Source organism: Equus asinus, chromosome 8 (assembly GCF_041296235.1).
Source record: "Equus asinus isolate D_3611 breed Donkey chromosome 8, EquAss-T2T_v2, whole genome shotgun sequence".
Classification (NCBI taxonomy): Eukaryota; Metazoa; Chordata; class Mammalia; order Perissodactyla; family Equidae; genus Equus; species Equus asinus.
The window spans coordinates 37,419,008-37,432,484 of record NC_091797.1 but is presented as its reverse complement, the minus strand read 5'-3'; the positions used below and the strand labels follow the sequence as shown (position 1 = coordinate 37,432,484).

The 13,477-nt window shown below is 41.6% G+C and overlaps 1 long non-coding RNA gene across 2 annotated transcripts; it reads right to left on the bottom strand.

The window, feature by feature from the left end:
* Positions 1-2,399: 2,399 nt before the first annotated feature.
* LOC106835441 (uncharacterized) lies at positions 2,400-9,960 on the bottom strand. Of its 2 annotated transcripts, none has more exons than XR_001399117.3 (5): positions 9,805-9,960; positions 8,115-8,259; positions 7,593-7,721; positions 4,181-4,325; positions 2,400-3,579 (listed from the first exon to the last, which is right to left on the bottom strand). It is a non-coding gene; the product is annotated as an uncharacterized lncRNA (long non-coding RNA). The 2 variants fall into 2 exon arrangements; XR_001399116.3 differs by having other exon boundaries at positions 7,613-7,721; positions 9,805-9,955.
* Between the last annotated feature and the right edge of the window lie 3,517 nt (positions 9,961-13,477).

Genomic DNA, 13,477 nt, shown 5'->3' with positions numbered 1-13,477 from the left:
TACAGGCTTAGATTCTGGTTTGCTTATGTAGGCTGCTGCGTGAGGTGGCACCTACCTGCTATGTAAGTGGCTGTAGAGCCACCTCAGTCGAATGGCCTCCCCGTTTAATTTAACACACTACACTGTTTTCAAAGAAATATGTCACTTTTAATAAAGAAAGTACAGTTTAGTCTTATTTGCAACTTTAGCTTAATTTAATTAACAAACATTCTTTGCTTAGCTCCCTGGGTTGGAAATACTCCATATTTAGTTCACTGTTTTCCAAAAGGGATATTACTGGCATTTTGAATGGAACAATTCTTTCTTTATACTCTACTACAATATACTGTCCTCCATTTTATATAATATATAGCACAATATAGTATATTATACTATAATTTCTGTCTCTACTATATACTATAATGTATAGTATATAATATACTATACTGTTTATAATAATATACTACAGTGTTTATAATTTATGGACCCCACCCATAAAATATAAGTGGCACGCCCCAGTCATTGTGACAATCAAAAATGTTCCCAAATATATTTCCAAATGTGGATTGAAGGTAGCAATGCCTTGGCTTGAGAACCACTGCATATTAGCACAGATAAAGAATTAGCACAAAGTTTATTCACTGTTTGACTATATAAAGTATTTTAAGTTTCAAGTGATTTGCTCCATAGTTTTCTTTTAATTAAAAGTTGATTCTGTGGGTTGGCCTGGTGGTGTAGTGGCTAAGTTCAGCGTGCTTCACTTTGGCAGCCCTGGTTCGCGGGTTCAGATCCCAGGCGTGGACTTACACCATTCATCAAGCCATGCTACGGCAGTGACCCACATACAAAATACAGGAGCATGGGCACAGATGTTAGCCCAGGGCCAATCTTTCAAAGTTGATTCCTTTTTTTGAAAGGAGATTCATTCTTTTAAAAGAAGCATTTATTAGTTTGTTTCCACAGTAGTAAGTGAAGAAAGGCCATTTCACAAATAACACTGTATCATAGTTTTATACAGAACAGAATAATTACATTAACAATGTACTTTAAGTACATGTACTTAAAGAATTGATGTTACCTTTTTTTTTTAATTTAAGAGCATAACTTAAAAATAGTCCCATTTGGTCAGGGCTATGGTCCTCCAGTACTACAAAATGTGGGAGGGAACAGTGCTCTCCCAGACATCAACTCATGGGTTACATATATACCTTCAGAAGATCAGAGACTCCTACTGTAGTCACCCCACTAATATTTCTAAATGTGTTTAAAATATTTTTATTTTCCCTTTATGCCACTTCTTGAAAGCAAATTTTTTTTTAATTTAATTTTTTTTTTTGAGGAAGATTAGCCCTGAGCTAACCACTGCCAGTCCTCCTCTTTTTTGCTGAGGAAGCCTGGCCCTGAGCTAACATCCATGCCCATCTTCCTCTATTTTCTATGTGGGACGCCTACCACAGCATGGCTTGCCAAGCGGTGCCATGTCTGCACCCGGGATCCGAACGGCGAACCCCAGGCCGCTGAGAAGTGGAGTGTGCACACTTAACTGCTGTGCCACCGGGCCGGCCCCTTGAGAGCAAATTTCAATAACTGTACTGTATAACTTTGGGATCTATCACTTGAATTTATTTTAACTCATTTGAATAAACATTTATGGAACTCAAGTGCCAGGCACTATGCCAGGTACAAGCAAACAAAGATGAGGAACAGTCTGGCTGCCTTTCTCTAGATCTGCTCCAACACCTTTAAATCTTTGTGGGAGTTTAGGGACAGGACTACACATAGTGGTCCAGGTTTTGAATAACGATAAGATCACAGAGAGAGGAAACAGAGAGCAGGGAATCATGAACATTACAAAGCACTATTTTCACAAGGGAAGTCTCAGAGTGAAAACCACTTCCAATATTTTACGGACCTTGAACATCAAAGTTTTCAAATATCTATAGGCTCAAATGAAGTATTCCTCATTGTTGCCTAAGAGTCAGATTGGAGCTTGGAATTGGTCACTGGGTAAGACTGACTCCTTCCTGAAAGAGTATAACGACTGAAATCTTACATTTATCTCTGCTAAACCAAATTTTAGCCAACCCATTGCTGACATGCACTTGATGGATTTGCTAATGTTAAGTGAGTGTGGTATAATAAGAAATATATTTGGTCTTTGTTCCCAGTTCCTAGTACAAAGCTCCTCAAACCCTTGGGATTCTCCAGTGACCACAGTGTCATTTGTCCGTCACAAGAGCCCCTTTTGATCTTACAGGAATGAGGTGACTTCAAGTACCCTCAGATAGCCTCAGAATAAGGCTGGTCCCCAGAAAGCAAAAATGACTGGAGGGTTGGAACTTTCAGCACCACCCACCTCTGAGAAGGGGATGTGGGGGTGCTCCAGATTAAGCTCTATAAAAACTTTTTTTTTTTTTTTTGAGTAAGATTAGCCCTGAGCTAACATCTGCCGCCAATCCTCCTCTTTTTGCTGAGGAAGACTGGCCTTGAGCTAACATCCATGCCCATCTTGCCATGTGGGATCCCTGCCACAGCATGGCTTGACAAGCAGTGCATAGGTCCACACCTGGAATCTGAACTGGCAAACCCCGGGCTGCCAAAGCAGAATGTGCAAACTTAACTGCTGGGCCCCTGGGCTGGCCCTGTGAAAACTCTCCAACAAGATTTCATGAGTTTCCAGGTTGGTGAAGCATCCACATGCCTGAAGGGTGGTGCACCCCAGTTCCACGAAAACAGAAGCTCCAGCGTTCAGGACACTTCTGGACCTCACCTCTATCTACCTCTTCATCTGGCTATTCATTTGCATCCTTCACAATATCCTTTATAATAAAGGGGTAAATGCAAGTAAATGTTCCTCTGAGGTCTGTGAGCTGCTCTAGCAAATGAATTGAACCCCGGGAGAGGGTCATCGGAATCTCCGATCCATAGCCGGTTGGTCAGAAGCACAGGTAACAACCTCAGATTGGTGTCTGAAGGGGGGGATAGGGAGGGGTGCAGTCTTGTGGGACTGAGTCTCTAACCTGTTGGATCTGACACTATCACCAGGTAAATAGTGTCAGGACTGAGTTAATTGCTTGGTGGTGTTGAAAAGAATACTCTAGAGTGAGGTAAGAAGCTATCATTGAAACATTTCACAATTATATTCATGGTCAATTATAAGGGAAATCTAAAGTTTTACACACATTCATCAGTTATGTCTTTTTCCCTCTCTGATATGTTTTTCTTTTTTAATGTCTAAAAAGGTTTGTGCTGTTGTGGAAAGCTTCCCCACATTCATCATAATTACAAGGTCTCTCTCCAATGTGGATTTTCCGATGTGAAATAAAACCTTTGCTCTCAGTAAAGCATTTCCCACATTCAGCACACTGATAAAGTCGCCCCTCCCTGCCCCCGTCTGAATTCTGGGATGTTTAAGGAGGTGTGAGTTCTCACTGAAGGCTTTCCCAAACTCCTTACACCTATAAGGTCTCTCTCTTGTGTGCAGCCTTTGATGTGATGTCAGACCTGCATTCTGACTTTTATCATATTCTTTACAGTGATAGGGTTTCTCTTCAGCGTGTATTCTCAGATGCTTAATAAAGTGCAGACTCTGAAGCAAAGCTGGGGAAAAAAAAGAAGTGTGGACTCAGATTAGAAGCTTTCCCCACATACGATATTTGTAGGATTTTTCTCTTGTGTGTACCCTCTGGTGTTTAAGGTCAGAAGTTTAACTGAAGGACTTGTTGCACACATTATATTCATATGGGTTTTCTCCAGTATGAAGTCTCTGATGCTTACTAAGATCTGAGCTCTAGCTGAAGGTCAGACCATACTGATCACATTCATACAGTCTGACTAGGATAGGGACTCTATAATGCAGGGTCAGATTGGAGCTCACGGTGAAGACTCTCCCACACTCATCACATTTATAAGGTTTCTCCCCAGTGTGGATCTTCTGATGGAGACAAAGGTTGGCGCTCCCACTGAAGGCTTTCCCACAAACTTCAAATTTATAGGGTCTCTCCCTAGTACGAATTACTTCATGTCAAATAAAATTTGAAGTCTTAGTGAAGAACTTTCCACATTCATCACATTTATGACATCTCTGTCTCCTAAGTATTTTCTTTGGTATAACCTTCATGACTACTCTGTGATCTCCTTCTTGGGATGAAGATTTTCTCTCCCTCACCAATAAAGGGTTTTTAATGCCTTTCATACCTACCCTTAGGGTCACAAGTGTGTTCAGGTGTAGGCTTCTGGGGATCTTCACCTTTTCATCTTCCCAGGAACAGGGGGGTGACATGCTACTTCTTCAGAACTTTTCTTCTCTTGAGTCAGTTTTACATTTCTAAACCTACACTCACCTTCTGAAACAAAACAACAACAAAAAAGTATTTAAATTTCACTGCTAATAGAGAAACATGATTTTCCAATAAGGGGAATAAATTCTATTTTCCTTTGTTCAACAGATTTGTAAAACCAGCTATAGATAAAGAATAAAACACATAGAAATTCACACTAAATTCTTTTTTTTTTTTTGAGGAAGATTAGCCCTGAGCTAACTACTGCCCATTCTCCTCTTTTTGCTGAGGAAGACTGGCCCTGAGCTAACATCCAGCATATATAATCTAGGTGACCTTCGCTTTAGTGATGACTTTTTAAATACAACATCAAAAGCATGAGCTGAGAAAGAAAAAGTTGATAAATTTATCAAAATTAACAACTTCTGCTCTGCGGAAGTCACTGCTAAGAGAATGAAAAGACAAGCAACAGCCTGGGAGAAAATCTTTACAAAACTCATTATCTAATAAAGGACTTGTATCCGAATTATACAAAAAACTCTTAAAACTCAACAATCAGAAAACAAACAACCCAATTTAAAAATCAGCATAAGATCTAAACAGACACTTCACCAAAGAAGATATACAGATGGCAAGTAAGCGCATGAAAAAGTGCTCAGCATTTTATACAATTTGAGAATTGCAAATTAAAAGGAGATACCACCACACATCTGTTAGAATGGCTAACATCCAAAACACTGACAATAGCAAATGCTGTCAAGGATGTGGAGCAAAAGGAACTCTCATTCACTGCTTGTACAAATGCAAAACGGCACAGCCACTTTGGAAGAGAGTTTGGAAGTTTCTTACAAAGTTAAATATAATCTTACCATATGATCTAGCAATTGCACTGCTAGATATCTATCCAAATAAGTTGAAAACACAAAACCTGAACATAACCATTTATAGCAGCTTTATTCACAATTGCCAAAACCTGGAAGCAACCAAGATGTGCCGCAATAGATGAATGGATAAACAAAGTGTGGTACATCCAGACAACGGAGTATTATTCAGCGAGAAAAAGAAATGAGCTATCAAGCCATGAAAAAGCATGGAGGAAACTTAAATGCATATTGCTAAGTGAAAGAAACCAGTCTGAAAAGGCTGTATGATTCCAACTATATGACATACTGAAAGGCAAAACTATAGACAGTAAAAAGATCAGTGTTGCCATGGGTTCAGATGAGAAGGGGAGAGAGTGAGGCCAGGGGATTTTTAGGGCAGAGAAACTATCCTGTATGGTACTTTAATGGTGGATACATGACATTCTGCATTTGTCAAAACCAAGAGAATTCTAAGGCACAAAGTGTGAGCCCCAATGTAAACTGTGAACTTTAGTTAATAATGTATCAATATTGGCCTCATAACAAATATACCACAGTAATGCAAGATGTTACTAATAGGGGAAACTGTACTGGGAAGAGGAGAAGGTTGCTATATGGAACGCTCTGTATTAACTGCTCAATTGTTCTGTAAACCTGTAACTGTTCTAAAATGTAAAACTTATTAATTAAAAGGAAAAAAACTAATTGGAAACTCTGAGTATATGAATGGGGCTTTTTACCATGGCCTGCACATAGGATCACAATGGGGTGATCTGGCCAAGCTGTTTCATCATTGGTATCTACGTCTTTCACTTAGCGTGGTCAGATTCCCCAGAGCAGGCTCTTCCAATCGCCCGCCTAGAGAATAAAGGCATCCTAGGAGCTGACTAAGGAAAGAGGGCTGGAGGGTAGACAGAGGAGGGGGGCAGTCTTAGCATTCATTGTGCATAAATTCACTTAATCCCATTTCAGTACTACACTCCTATCCTTTGCTGTGCCTAACATCTCTCAGTATAGGCATCCTCTCCAGAGAAAATCTCCAATATTCACCTGTGATGGAGAAGCAATCACACCCATCAATGTGGAACAGGCTGGAGACCTCAGAATCTAAGTGCTTCTTAAACAACTTAAAATCACCTCTCCTTCTTTTAGCTCCCACAGCACTCTCATTCCCAGAGATAACTCATGTTGCCTCTGGGGATTCCATCATATGAAACGAGTTTTCTCACTGACAGGGAGTTTGCAAAATCAATTAGCTTTAACCCGTCTGCCATCCTGCTTCCAAAACTTTGTTATTGCCTCTCTCTGTTTCCCTTGTCATTGTGGGTATATGCGTTTTAAAAATCTTTTTACTCTTGTTTGCCAGGGAATTAAATTAGTTGCTGTGGTCACTGTTGTCTTTACCCACATGTTCATACCTCTAGTAATAACAAATAGCATAATGTATGTTTTAAAAATTTACAGGAAGGGGGGCTGGCCCGGTGGGGCAGTGGTTAAGTGTGCACGTTTCACTTTGGTGGCCTGGGGTCCCCCGGTTTGGATCCTGGGTGTAGACATGGCACTGCTCATCAAGCCATGCTGTGGCAGGCGTCCCACATATAAGGTAGAGGAAGATGGGCATGGATGTTAGCTCAGGGCTAGTCTAGCTCAGCAAAAAGAGGAGGACTGGCAGATGTTAGCTCAGGGCTGATCTTCCTAAAAAAAATAAATAATTTACAGGAAGGATACAATACATTCAACTTCCTTTCTTCAGCTAACATTGTGCTTTTGCGCCTTATCCATGTCAATAGCTATAGACATAGTTTACTTCCTTCAACTGCCATATTACTTTCTATTGTATGACTAAAAATTTTATTTTTTCCCATATTTGACATAATTTTTTTTAATATTTTCAGTTTTCATTTTGTATACCAGCACTTGGAGCCCAGTCAGCCTTCCTATACATGCAACAGACATAGAAAAGTATGTGTAAGTGAAAGAACACAGAAAAAGCCAGAGTGAATAGGAAAGAGGTAGTAGGAACAGACAGTAAAAAAAAAGCCTCAAATTGCAGTTAATACAATATGATTTAGGCAAAAAGACAGAATAATTCCCACAGGATCATGAACATTCTATAACTGACTCAAAACCTTATCCTGAAGACAGTTACACACATTTGTAATCAGACAAGCTGACCAAAACCTGGAATCTAGTCTGATCCCTGCTTTTCTCTTTAAAGTCGTTAAATATGAATGATTTTCTTTCCTCTTTAAGAGTCCTATTAGAGCAATAGGATTCCATCCAAGGGGAATTCAAACTCTGCAATTCCCACTGCCTTCTTAGGTTCCCTTCAGATCCCCTATTAGAGCAAAGCCCACAGCTACCACATATTCCAGTGGCTGCTATAGAGACAGAGCCACTCAGCAACAGGATCACACTGAGAGCTTTTCTGCTTAGAGCAGACACTGAATGTTCTACTTCAACCACATACCGTAGTAATGCTGGACACACCTGACTCTATGGCTGGGCGAATGCGCTACCATGAACAGCACAAGCAGCATGGCTGTCACAGTCACTTGGTATCCCATGATCCAACATTCAGTATCTGTGATAGGTGGCTCTGAAAGAGAGCAGAATATTTTATCTATATAAGATACAAAATAATTGTAACCAAATTCTCCTGTATGACATATACTATGTGGGAATTTAAAAAGTAGAAAATCAGGGGCTGGCCCAGTGGCATAGAGGTTAAGTGCGCACATTCCGTTTCAGCAGCCCAGGGTTCGCTCATTCAGATCTTGGCTATGGACCTATGCATCACTTGTCAAGCCATGCTGTGGCAGGCATCCCACATATAACAGAGGAAGATGAGTACAGATGTTAGCCCAGGGCCAATCTTCCTCACAATCAATCAATCAATCAATATTGCTTTCACTTCCAAGAACAGATAAAGGAAAATATCTGTTTTCCTCCCATTCTCTCCCTTCATACTGGATTGAACCCTGGTTCTTACCCTTCTCTTGTAAGGAATGGTTGGATTATGGAGATTCACTTTTTAACTGTGTTGCCAAGGACAGGAGCTTAAAACATGGTGACCTCTGTGCTGTTTCCATGGGTTCCGTCTCCCTCTAGGGTATTTTCTGGGTACTAACAGGAACCTAGGAAAAAGTGTGTAAAGATGGGCCCATGTGGGCATCAATATGAAAACTGGAGTAAAAAATCTTAGAGGTGAGAGAAAAATCTAAGAAAATCCTAACAGAGAGAAGCAAACATTTTCATTTCCAAAGATAAAGACAAAATGAGAAGCTAGTAGCTCTATACTTGTTTAGAGAAAACTGAAATTTGCCCACTCTCCAATTGTTGGATAGATGCCTCCCCACAGACCAGAGATCTAAACCCCTTTCCTGGGGAGAGCTCACATTCTCTCTCCCACCTCTTCTGGCTCAACCAGCTTTCTCTAAATCCCCCAGCAGAGTCACCACCTCTTCCCCACTCTCAGGATGCTGCTCCTGCACCCAGGCTTGCAGCTCCTCGGGTATGATGGTCAAGAGCTGCTCCAGTCTCAGCGGCTCCTGGATCTGCTCCTTAGTGCGAGTCTGGGGCTTCAGCCACTGGTGGCAGAGCTCCCAGAGCCAGAGCCCACTCAGAGCCTCACAGGACTCAGGTATCTCACGGGGCCCAGGGATCTCTCGATAACAAAACTGTCCGAAACGCCGGCAAAAGCCCTCCCTGGTCTGGGGTTGCTTCCTTTGAATGCTGGATTCCTGTTTCGCAACATGTTCTATCTTTCTCCACCGTCAGTATCACAAGCTCCACAGGCTCCCCTGGAACGTGGAGGGAGAAACCTCCAGCTTCGCTTGGCTTCATGGTCTGCTGGCTCGATATAAGCCCCACAAAGAAGGTATTGAACTCTCTCCGTTGAGAGATATTCCCCTTAAAGTTCTTTCCAATGTGGCAAGGAAGTAGGAAACTCAACTGGGACAGATATATTTTGATTTAGAAAACGGCATAAGAAATTACTGTTAGAAAAAAAAAGTAAGCTAAATTTACATGCTACCAAAAGACAATTTCCAGAATAGTTTGTCCATAAGCAAAGAGAGACTGTAAGAGAACACAGATCACAAACCCAGATGCCCAGATAATGAAAGATTCTTGCTTTTCTTGCTTCTCGAAGAAATTAGCTGCCCCTTCCTCTGTGATTCCACAGCATTTGTTTATCTCCTCCATGGTGCTTACCAGGTGATGCTGGTACTAATCGTTTATATGTCTGTCTCCACCAACAGGAGCTGATTTCCCCCCTTCTATATAACAATCTCACATTTATACACTCCCTTACAGTTTAAGAAGTGCTTTCACAGTTTCTTGATGTCACATCAAAACAGGATGAAAGCTAAAAAAGCCAAATAATATGTACTTCCAAATAACTCTAGGGCTCCGAAAAAGAATAAACAGGAAAACCTTCTCCTGTTTAAACTCCTTTCATGTGACAGATCCTCCCAGACCCTGCGAAAGTGTGCAGCCCAGCGGTGAGGGTAGGTGGTCCGCCAGGACCCGAGTCTGACCCGCGCGGAGGAGCAGCAAGGAGTCCCGAGTGTGACACGTCCCAGGGAGCCAGACCAGAAAAGGGGGCCCCGACAGGGCTTCCAATCAGCCCCCATGGCCACGCCCACCGCGGGGCCCAGGGACCCTCACTTCTGACTAACCTCATTCTTCTAGCCAGCGAATGGGACCGTCTTACCCAGAGTCCTAGGTTACGAAGGAAGAGGTAAAAGTTAACTTCTAACTGACCTTAAAGAGGCCTGTCCTAGAGCCAGCCTCGGGTACACATACCAAGGTTACTTCCGGGTCCTCTCTAGGACGCTGGAGGGCTCACCTTCTCACTGGTCCCCCCCCCTCCCCCCCCCCCCCCCCCCCCAGCTCCAATTCCTGCACTGAGGGCAGAAGAGCCGCCAAAGCTTTCAAACTCACTCACCGCCCCCACCAGAGTTAACTGGCTGTTTGCTTCTCCCACCAACACTGCATAGAGCATTTACAGACCCCTTTCTTTGTGGTGGGAAGAGTTCTGCACTTTGCACACATTATTTCATTTGAGCCTGGAAATGGGGCATGAGGTAGATGGTTTCCTGATAGTCAAAGAACTTGAAATTAGACCTTAGCTTGTTTCCACAAATCTTCAAAATTTAACTCAGTCACAGTGTTTCTTCCTCTAGCCCTATGATAGGACAATTCTAAGTTTGACGAGTTTTGTTTTTTTTTTAAAGATTTTATTTTTTTTTTCCTTTTTCTCCCCAAAGCCCCCTGGTACATGGTTGTATATTTTTAGTTGTGGGTCCTTCTAGTTGTGGTATGTGGGGTGCCGCCTCCGCACGGCCGTCTTTGAAAAGTCATCATTTGATTGTGTCTAACTCATATTTTACAAGCTCTCTAGACAAGTCTAACTTAGGCTCCAAAACCTGTTAACAAATGTTAATTGTTTTCCCTAACTTTCAGTCCACTCCCTAACCGGGTCGCAGTCTAGTTTTGCTTCTCTATGGATGGAGCAATGGATAAGACTCTCCCAGAAAAGGCTTGTAGAATTTTAAAACTTGTAGGGGAGGAAAACATAATTTTCCCTCTACCCTTCTAAGTTCTTGGCTGGGGGCCCTGTAACAAAAGGCAGATTAACAAAAGAAAAACAGACAAGTTTACTAACATATGTATTTCATATATACATGGGAGATACCCAGGGAAAAATGAGTTACTCACAGAGGTGGTTTAGAATTCAGGCTTAACTACCATCTTCAGCTAAAGACAAAAGAAAGAAGGTGTGGGGGAGGACAGTTATGGGGAGTGACCAGGAAAAGCATGATAAACAAGAGTTAAATTTGTATATAGATTTAAGTCACTGCCTTGTTCTTTCTTGTGATTGAGAGTCATCCTTCTCTTCCTGGTGCAGAGAGAGAGAGACACCCTTACAAAAGACTAACTTCTACTCTGTTTTCAGAGTTTTTCCTATGTCTGCTGTTTCTGAAAATAATCCTTATGCCAAAGAGGCATATCTTGGGGTGGCATGTTTTGCTGCCCTTCAAACTTCTGATTCTCTTTCCTTATCATAATCTCTTGATTTGTGACCAGATTTTTTTCTTTTTTTTTTTTTGGCTGAGGAAGATTAGTCCTGAGCTCTCATCTATGCCAATCTTCCTCCACTTTATATGTGGGTCGCTGCCACAGCATGGCTGACAAATGGTGTAGGTCCATGCCTGGGATCTGCATATGCAAACCCAGACCACCAAAGCAGGGTATGCCAAACTTAACCATCATGCCACAGGGCCAGCCCTTGTGACCAGATTTTGAAAGAAAGGAATACCAGTCTTGTGTCCTTTCCCTTCATAGCATGTAAGGACATTTTCCAACTTCCTCCAGCTGTCCAGCTTAAACTCTCCACTCCAAAGAGTTTCTTCAGGTCAAGAACTAAATCGTAAACTTTATCTCTAATTATACTTCTTGGATTCTTTCAACTGATATAGGCCATAGATGTAGAAGACCGCACCCAGCCTCAGCATAGAGACTGAGCTCCTCAGTATTACAAGGTCAAGAGTACAAGGCCAAGCCTTTTGTGATTTAGCCCCTGCTAATCTCCCTAGCTTTCTTTCCCACCACATCCTTGCAGCAAACTCTTTAAAAATATCATTTGGGAGCCTGGCCCAGAGGTGCAGTGGTTAAGTTTGCACGTTCTGCTTCGGTGGCCTGGGGTTCGCCAGTTCGGATCCCGGGTGCAGACATGGCACTGCTTGGCAAGCCATGCTGTGGCAGGCGTCCCACATAGAAAGTAGAGGAAGACAGGCACGGATGTTAGCTCAGGGCCAGTCTTCCTCAGCAAAAAATAGGAGGATTGGCAGCAAATGTTAGCTCAGGGCCAATCTTTCTAAAAAAATATGTATATGTATATATATATTTCATTTGGAACTACTTTGGGTCCCTCTAGGCCTTTGCACATGCTGTTCCCTCTGCTTAAATCAGACTCTCTACCACCCCTGGTCCTTTCCTGGCTTTCCCCTCCCCATACTGAGGCCTTAACTTAGCACTTCAAGGAAGCTTTCTCTTCTGCCTCTTTTAACACTTGTCACACTGAGACTGAGTTAACATGACAGGCTCCATGTCTAAAGCACTGCTCCCCCCCATCTTGTTCTCACAGTGTACTTTGGAGAAACGCTTAGAACTACACATAGGCAAGCTGATCAGTAGCCAGTCAGTAACCAGTAGAGAGAGTGACTTGTTGGCAGAGGATTTAAGTCCTCTGCCAAAACTGGTCCTTTTCTCCCTGATAAGAAAATAACTAATGTTTTCTTAGATTCCTCAGGAATGTCACATTCCTGGGCCAAGGGTCATTTAGCTCAGAGGCTAATACTTCAAACCATAAATGATTGAATAGATAGAAATTTTAGTCATTTTCCTCTTCTCTTTCTCTTTTTCTTTCTTGTCATCACTATCTTGATGTTAATGAAAATAAAAATACCTGAAAAACTCACATATAAAGCATTTGCATGTAACATAATGTAAATTTCATAGAATTGCTCAATAAATGTCTGCTATTACAGTATTATATACAAAAAGAAGGACACTGATTGGCTGCAGAATTATTTCAAATTGGAGAGTGCTTGCTGAGATGTGGTGAAATGGATGCCTATATTCTTCACTTTTTAGTAGATTAAACTCTAAAACCCAATTCTACATGATTGTATTAGCTACATAGGGAAGGATGTGTTCAGTTTTTAAGGTTACAATCACATCCATCTCCCATGTGAGTTTTGTCAGGAAAAAATGAAGTTTCAAATGGGCAAAAAAAAAAAGATTCCTGGGTACCTTGTCTAGGACAACTATCTTAGTCAGATCAGGCTACTATAACAAAATACCATAAACTGCATGGCTTAAATAACAAATTTATTTCTCAAAGTTCTGGAGGCTGGAAAGTCCAAGATCAGGGTGGTCCAAGAGGTCAGGTTCTAGTGTGGAATCTCTTCTTGGTTGCAGAAGGCTGTCTTCTTGCTGTGTCCTCACTTAGCAGAAAGAGCAGAGAGAGGAAGCAAGTTCTCTCAGGATTCTTATGAGGACGCTAATACCATCATGAGGGTTATACCCTCATGACCTCATCTAATCCTAATTACCTTCCAAAGACCTCATCTCCTAATACCACCACTTTAGGGGGTAAACTTTCAACATATGAATTTTGGGGGGATGCAAACATTCAATCCATAAGAGCTACTTTCATTGATTTTGAGGTGAATTACAACTCTTTAAGTTGTAGAAAACTAATAATTAGTGCAAATGATTTTCATTCACAGAAATGCAAATGAATTGTGTTTAGTGGAATGCAGTTGATCATTGCCCTGGAAATTG